This window comes from Apium graveolens, chromosome 9 (genome assembly GCF_009905375.1).
Source record: "Apium graveolens cultivar Ventura chromosome 9, ASM990537v1, whole genome shotgun sequence".
In the NCBI taxonomy this organism is placed as follows: domain Eukaryota; kingdom Viridiplantae; phylum Streptophyta; class Magnoliopsida; order Apiales; family Apiaceae; genus Apium; species Apium graveolens.
The window spans coordinates 79001704-79010080 of NC_133655.1; the positions used below are offsets into that span (position 1 = coordinate 79001704).

General features: G+C 39.1%; 1 non-coding gene across 1 annotated transcript; it reads right to left on the reverse strand.

Moving 5' to 3' along the window:
- Positions 1 to 4171: 4171 nt before the first annotated feature.
- Positions 4172 to 4278, reverse strand: LOC141688652 (small nucleolar RNA R71). The gene has a single exon (XR_012562085.1). It is a non-coding gene; the product is annotated as a small nucleolar RNA R71 (small nucleolar RNA).
- Positions 4279 to 8377: the final 4099 nt, after the last annotated feature.

Below are 8377 nucleotides of genomic sequence, written 5' to 3' on the forward strand. Positions count from 1 at the left end.
GCATGTCTATGCGCTTGTATTCTCCTATATGTCTGATATTCGGATTATGCTTACTTAATATTGATACGTGGAACTTGTTATGAACTTGCTGCAGGTTCGGGGGTAGGGCTAGTTCATTTGATAACTTCCCAATATATCTTAATATATCCAAGGGTCCAACAAATCGTGGACTTAGCTTTCCTTTCTTTCGGAACCTCATCAATCCTTTCCAAGGGGATATCTTTAACAACACTAGGTCCCCTACTTCATATTCCTTGCCCCTTTCGGGCCAAACTGGCATACTTCTTCTGTTGATCTTGGGCTGCTATCAGTCGTTCTTTGATTAAATCCACTATATCCTTGGTTCTTTGGACCACTTCGGACCCGAGCATCTTGTTCTCTCCAACTTCATCCCAATACAAGGGAGATCGACATTGTCTTCCCTAAAGGGTCTCATAAGGCATCATCCTCATACTGTCACAAGATCTTTTTTCATTAGAAAACTTGATCCGTGTCAAGTGATCATTCAAAATTCCTTTCAAGTCTATCACACAGATTCTCATCATAGCTTTTAGCGCTATAGTTTTTGCTTCTCAATACCCACTCTTTTCCATTTCGTAATCGTTACTATCTTCCGTACCTAATACTGTACTGGTTACACATTTGCTCGTTAGCGTTCTATAACTTTTAATAAACGCGCCAACCTTAGTATTACGAACATGTTTCTATTCCGAATACCACTTTACTCATACTACTCCATTTTCTAGATGCTTATATTTTCGAAAGTTTGATGAATCATATAGAAGTAAAATAATCTATTGAGAGATCACTAGATAATGAACACTTGTTCTATTGCATAGTTAGTACAGAAGGTGGCCAGCCTTTAGTACTTGACAAGAAATTTAATAACATATGATATCCTACTAGGCTTCTATCACACAGATAGGTAACCATTCGGCAATACCTCCCCTTTTAGAAGGGTTGTTCTTCTCAGTTTACATGAAATGAAAAGGAGAGAAAAAGAACAAATTTAAGAGAATTATATCAAAATATACGATCACAAAATATGTGGCTTGGAATCTACCTCTGAACTATAGAGGTTTATCACCGGAGAAAACCATATATACATGTATATATATATATCAATATCAAGTATTAGCGCATCATAATTCACGTGCCTGAATATTTTTGCTATTCCGTCCATCATTCTATGGACCCATGCTCTTGCTCGAGTTTATAAAAAATTACCTTTGAAACTCCCTCGATATCAAAAATTGAATCTGGGATTTCATTCTAGACATCATCGTTACTAGAATCCTACGTTGCACCATAACCTTCCTTATATAGTAATACGACATTCTGTCGATAAGAAGTAATAAATATTTAATAGGTAAATAATCGACTTAGTTACTCTATCAATGATAACATATACATTACCACGACCCGATTAGTGGTACTCGATTTCAACATCCATTACAATACAACTCTCCCGGTTGTTATCATCTCATTATTCGCAGAATCATTGCTACATTACTATAGTCCACCGCTGACCTACTATAGTCATTCATTTTCCTTGGAATCTTAATAGCTAATCATACGAAGTCCATACCCGCCATATCAAAAACTTGTAAGGAGGCAACATATCACCATTCATGATTCATGAAGAACACTCCTAAACTTGACGTACATATGACATGACACAAATAAAATTACAGAAGAGTTTCAATGAAAGCAATGATAGCAAGGTAACACCATTATTAACCATATGCCTTTAATAGTAGACCTGAAATTCAAGCGTTCATTTAGCCCTTTTTGGAACATGGTCCTAGCTTATCTCAAGATAGGACCTTCTAAGATGGGTATCCCGCTCACAGTGATTAACATGAATTAAATCTCTACCAACCTACTATATGGCTGAGTATTGCACCATCATTAGTAAGGAATGTAATTCTTCCATACCATAATATAACCTTCACAGCTTTAACCAGTATTATTGTATTCCTTTGGCAAGAGCGCCTATAATTGCTCTCTTATACTTAAAGTGTCGGCCATCTCATTGGCCTTTCCTGATAGTAATATTTCCTTACAATCAATGTCGTTTTAATAATCTTCGACTAAATTTTCTACCACATTTATGATAAGTGGCATTTTATACCACTTAGAGCGTCTCATAACGGCTTGAATTGGTGTCTTGAACTCGAGTATTTTATGTATTTGACGTGTTTTCGAGTGTTTTTGCGTTTCAGGGTATAACTTGCTTAGATAGGTGGATTTCATCATAATAAAGCCTAAGGAAGTGCTTGGAATCAGTCCCGGGTTGATGTGCGAAGAATTCAGCAAAAATAGGAATTTTCCAGAGAGCTTGCAGGCGCCCGCCTGATGGGAGCAGGCGACTACCTGGTAGCAGGCGCCCGCCTGGAAGAAGGAGGCGGCCGCCTGGGTGCGGATTTTCAGAATTTGGATTTTATAATTCTATTACAATTAGGGTTTCGTTAGCGCTGGTTCTCGTGGGTTATTATATAAACCTTATGGGAAGACATTTTCTTTATCGAGAGCGAAGGCAAGAAGATTGAGAAGACCGTTTTAGCATGCAACAACGAAGAAGAGGAAGCATACGTTTATCTTATGATTCTTTTAATTCGTTGTAACAATGGATGCCAATTTTCCTTATGCTTTGAACCTTAATACTCTTATGACGCACTTCATTATTTATTAAGTATTTTTATTAGTTTATATTGTTATATTATTATCATGCTTTCATATGAACCCATGGTGACGATGAGTTATATTATGGGCTAATCGTGATCATGGGATCCTAGCGGATTTACTATGGATTTCTTTAGTTACTTGTTTAATACCTTGGTATGTGGTGATTATATGATATCTAGCATAGGTTGTGCTTATTCGTCTTATGTGCGTCGTGAACATGTAAGATAGCCTGTTAATCTCTTGTGAAGCGACAGTGAATCTTGAGATTTAGAACTTGCGATGCTAGCATAGGTTCGTATATTGTATGCATGATTAGTGGGTAACTCTAACTGTTTTACTTGCCCTGTGTAATCATAATGAATAACTTGCGCTTAAATCGTTATGTTGTCAAATTCTATAGACATATAGGGTCTCAACATAATTGATGCTTATTCAACTTCTATCTTAATTGTGGATACTTGGTAGAATGGTATTCATATAACGAAAGTTGATGTTTATCAGGTTCGTATTGTTCGATTAATATCATCACCATTACATGCTAAGGGTAATAACAATAACTATTGAATGAAGTAGTAATGAAGTTATGATCTCATGTGTGTTTAATATTGTTAATTTAAGTATTTAATTCTCGTAGTAATTATTAGTTAATCAACCTTAACTGTTATTATCTTAACATTGAAGAATAATCATACATTGGTGAGTAAGTGTTAACTAAGTATAATTAATCAGAGTCTCTGTGGGAACGAACTAGAAATCATTCTATATTACTTGCGAACACGTATACTTGCGTGATTTATTTAGCGCATGCTTTGTGCCTAACAAGTTTTTGGCACCGCTGCCGGAGTCGGTGTTAATTTGTTTAGTTTATGTACTTGCCATCAGTGGTCATTAGGATTCATTGATTAAGACTTGTTACTTACTGCTTCCGGTTGTGTTTCAGGTACTCTAGCGAGCGTTTATGCAAACACGTTCTTGCACCCGCAAGAGAAATCTGGATAAAGCTTAGGAGACAGATACAACTCTTGACTTTCCGGAGAAGATAGTTTTTGAAGATTCGGATAAAGAGAGTGAAAAGAAAGAACCTGAAATAATGGGTGATCGTGTAGTTCAAGCTGATCCAGCTCTTATGGACTTTTCTCGACCTAAAATTGATGGCATTCAGTCAAACATCATTCATCCGGCTATTCAGGCCAATACTTTTGAAATCAAGCCGGGCACTATTCAGATGGTGCAGAATTCTGTTTCTTTCGGAGGTGTTGTGACCGAAGACCCCAACATGCATATCAGGAATTTTGTCCAGATCTGTACTACTTTCAAATATAATGGTGTTACTGATGAGGCTATCAAGTTGAGGCTTTTCCCATTCTCTCTGAGGGACAAAGCTAAGGACTGGTTACATTCTTTACCAGCTGGGTCCATCACTACTTGGGAAGTTCTTGTGCAAAAATTTCTGGTGAAGTTCTATCCAATGGCCAAGACTGCAGCTATGAGAAGTGTTCTTACTCAGTTTGTGCAGCAACAAGGAGAATCTATGTGTGAAGCTTGGGAGCGCTATAAGGAGATGTTGAGAAAGTGTCCACATCATGGTATGCCTAACTAGATGGTGATCACTAGTTTCTACAATGGTTTGGGGGCCCAATCTCGGCCCATGCTCGATGCAGCTTCTAGAGGCGCCTTGTGGGACAAAAGCTATACTGAGGCCTATAATCTCATTGAAACTATGGCTACAAACGAGTATCAAAATCCAACTCAAAGGATGATTCCTGGGAAGGTAGCAGGTATTCTGGAAGTTAATGCAGCTACAGCTATTGCAGCGCAGCTTCAGGCGCTATCTATGAAGGTCGATTATTTTAGCCGACTATGGAGTAAATCAAATAGCTAGTGTCTGTGAGCTTTGTGCAGGCTCTCATGCTTCGGATCAGTGTTCTCTTGTTAATGATTCAGTTCAGTATGTGAACAATTTTCAGAGACCGCAGCAGCCTGTGCCCGCTACTTATCATCCTAATAACAAAAATCATCCCAATTTCAGCTGGAGCAATAATCAGAATGTTGTTCAGCAACCATATCAGCAATCTGCAAGTAAACAGTTTAATCCACCTGGATTCTAGCAACCTCAACAATTTTCTCAAAGGCAATCATATCCTCAACAAGGAGGTGTTGCTCCACCTTCTAGTGCTGATTTTGAGGAGTTAAAGCTGTTGTGCAAAAGTCAGGCTATTTCTATCAAGACCTTGGAAAATCAAATTGGACAAATAGCCAATGCCTTGCTCAATCGTCAACCTGGCACACTTCCCAGCGATAGTGAAGTTTCGGGAAGGAAGGAAGCTAAAGAGCAAGTCAAAGCTGTCACCTTAAAGTCTGGAAAAGTTGTTGATGCTGAAAAAGCAAAAGAGGTAGAAGTTTAAGTTAAGGATGAAGAAGAAAAGCAAAAGGAGAAAGAGGGGGAACCAAGGAAGACTACTGTTGAACACACTCTGCCTGAGGGTAATAGAGGGGAGAAACAGCTTTATCCTCCACTACCTTTTCCTAACCGATTGCAAAAACAAAAGTTGGACAAGCAATTTGGTAAGTTTCTGGAGGTCTTCAAGAAACTTCACATCAACATACCTTTCGCTGAGGCTCTGGAGCAAATTCCTAGTTATGCGAAATTCATGAAAGGTATTCTTTCAAGGAAGGTGAAACTGGATGATCTTGATACCGTTGCTCTGACGGAAGAGTGTAGTGTCGTGCTGCAGTAAAAGTTACCTCCAAAGCTTAAGGATCCAGGTAGCTTCACCATTCCTTGCACCATTGGCAAGTTGTCATTTGACAAGTGCCTTTACGATTTGGGAGCAAGCATCAATCTGATGTCGTTGTCTATCTTTAAAAAGCTGAATTTTCCTGATCTGAAGCCCACCTACATGTCTCTACAATTGGCTGATCGTTCAATTACATACCCACGAGGCATCGTGGAGGACGTGCTAGTAAAGGTGGACAAGCTCATCTTTCCTGCAGATTTTGTCATTCTGGATTTCGAGGAAGATAAGAAGATTCCCATAATCTTGGGAAGACCTTTCTTGGCTACAGGCCGCACCTTGATAGATGTGCAAAAAGGTGAACTCACTATGAGGGTGCAAGATCAAGATGTGACATTCAATATGTTCAATGCGATGAAATTCCCTATAGAAGATGAGGAGTGCTTCAAGGTGGATTTGATCGATTCTGCAGTTACTTCAGAACTTGATCATGTGCTAAGGTCTGATGCCTTAGAAAAAGCCTTATTGGGGGATTTTGACAATGAAGATGATGAAGGCAATGAGCAGTTACAATATCCGAATGCTTCTCCTTGGAAATGAAAGCTAGACATGCCATTTGAATCTCTGGGAAATACTGATCTCAAGAATTCTGAGGGAAATCTCAAACCATATATTGAGGAAGCACCTACTTTGGAGCTTAAACCACTGCATGAACACTTGAGGTATGCTTTTTTAGGTGATACATCTACTTTGCCTGTTATTATTGCATCTGACCTTTCAGGTAGTGATGAGGACAAGCTCTTGAGGATTCTGAGAGAATTCAAATCGTCCATCGGATGGACTATAGCAGATATAAAAGGGATCAGCCCTTCATACTGCATGAATAAAATTCTGCTAGAGGAAGGTAGTAAGTCGACTGTTGAGCAATAGCGAAGGCTTAATCCTATCATGAAAGAAGTGGTGAAGAAAGAAATTCTAAAATGGCTAGATGCAGGAATCATATATCCTATTTCTGACAGTTCTTGGGTGAGCCCCGTGCAATGTGTACCTAAGAAAGGAGGTATGACTGTGGTAGAAAATGAGAAGAACGAGATCATCCCCACTCGAACAGTCACAGGATGGAGGGTATGTATGGACTACAGAAAGTTGAATAAAGCCACGAGGAAGGATCATTTCCCTCTTCCATTTATTGATCAGATACTTGACAAGTTAGCTGGTCATGAGTATTATTGTCTTCTGGACGGCTATTCGGGATACCATCAGATTTGCATTGCACTTGAAGATCAAGAGAAGACTACTTTCACTTGTCCATTTGGCATGTTTACTTTTCGCAGAGTTTCTTTTTGCTTATGTGGTGCACCTGCCACTTATCAGAGATGCATGATGGCTATATTTTTCTGATATGATTGGCAATAATGTCGAAGTGTTCATGGACGACTTCTCCGTCTTTGGACATTCGGTTGATGAATGCTTGAATAATCTCCGTTTGCTGCTCAAAAGGTGTGTGGAAACCAATCTGGTGCTCAATTGGGAAAAATGTCACTTCATGGTGCAACAGGGCATCATTCTTGGGCATAAGGTCTCCAGTAAAGGTCTTGAGGTGGATAAAGCCAAAGTGGGCGTCATTAAAAATCTTTCGCCGCCTATTTCTGTGAAAGGAATCCGTAGCTTTCTTGGTCATGCGGGTTTTTATCGGTGTTTCATCAAGGACTTCTCTAAGATATCTAATCCATTGTGCAACTTGCTCAAGAAAGATGTGCCTTTCAAATTTGATGATGAATGTTTGGCAGCATTCGAGACTCTCAAGAAGAGTTTAATCACCACACCAGTTATTACGGCACCTGATTAGAGATAACCTTTTGAGATGATGTGTGATGCAAGTGATTAAGCAGTGGGAGCAGTTCTTGGGCAGCAAAAGAATAATATCTTTCATGTGGTCTATTATTCTAGTAAGATGCTAAATGGAGCCCAACTGAACTACACCACTACTGAGAAGGAGCTCTTGGCTATAGTTTTTGGTTTCGAAAAATTTTGATCTTATCTACTTGGGACAAAGGTGACAATGTTCACTGATTACGCTGCCATCCGCTATCTGGTCTCAAAGAAGGATTCGAAGCCTAGACTTATTTGTTGGGTTCTCTTGCTACAGGAATTCGAGTTAGAGATCAAGGATCAAAAAGGTACTGAAAAGCAATTAGCTGATCATCTCTCTAGATTGGAAAATCCCGATTCTACTTCACATGATAAGACATTGATCAAAGAATCTTTTCCCGATGAGCAGTTGTTCACAATTCAAGAGGAAGAGCCATGGTTCGCAGATATTGTGAACTATCTTGTTAGCAATATAATGCCTCCTAATATGAATGCGGCTCAAAAGAAGAAGTTTCTGCATGAGGTGAAGTGGTACAGGTGGGATGAACCATATTTGTTAGACAAGGAGCTGACCAGATCATCGGGAGATGTATCACATTCTGTGAGACGGAGGGGATATTACGAGACTGTCATTCCACAGTTTATGGTGGACATTATGGTAGTGAAAAGACAACAGCTCGTATTCTTCAAGCAGGTTTTTTATGTCCTACGTTGTTTAAGGATGCACATCAGTTCATTTTAAGGTGTGATCGTTGCCAAAAAGTTGGGAATCTTACTAGAAAGGATGAGATGCCTTTAAATGTGATGCTTAAAGTTGAAGTCTTCGATATTTGGGGAATCGATTTCATGGGACCATTTATCTTGTCGTGCAATAATCAGTACATCTTGCTAGTAGTCGATTATGTCTAAAAATGGGTAGAAGTCAAGGCGCTACCAATTAATGATGCAAAGGTAGTGTTGAGTTTTCTTCATAAGCAGATATTCACAAGGTTTGGAATGCCACGAGTTATCATAAGTGATGAAGGGTCGCATTTCTGCAATCGTAAGTTCACTTATATGATGCAACGCTACAATGTAAATTA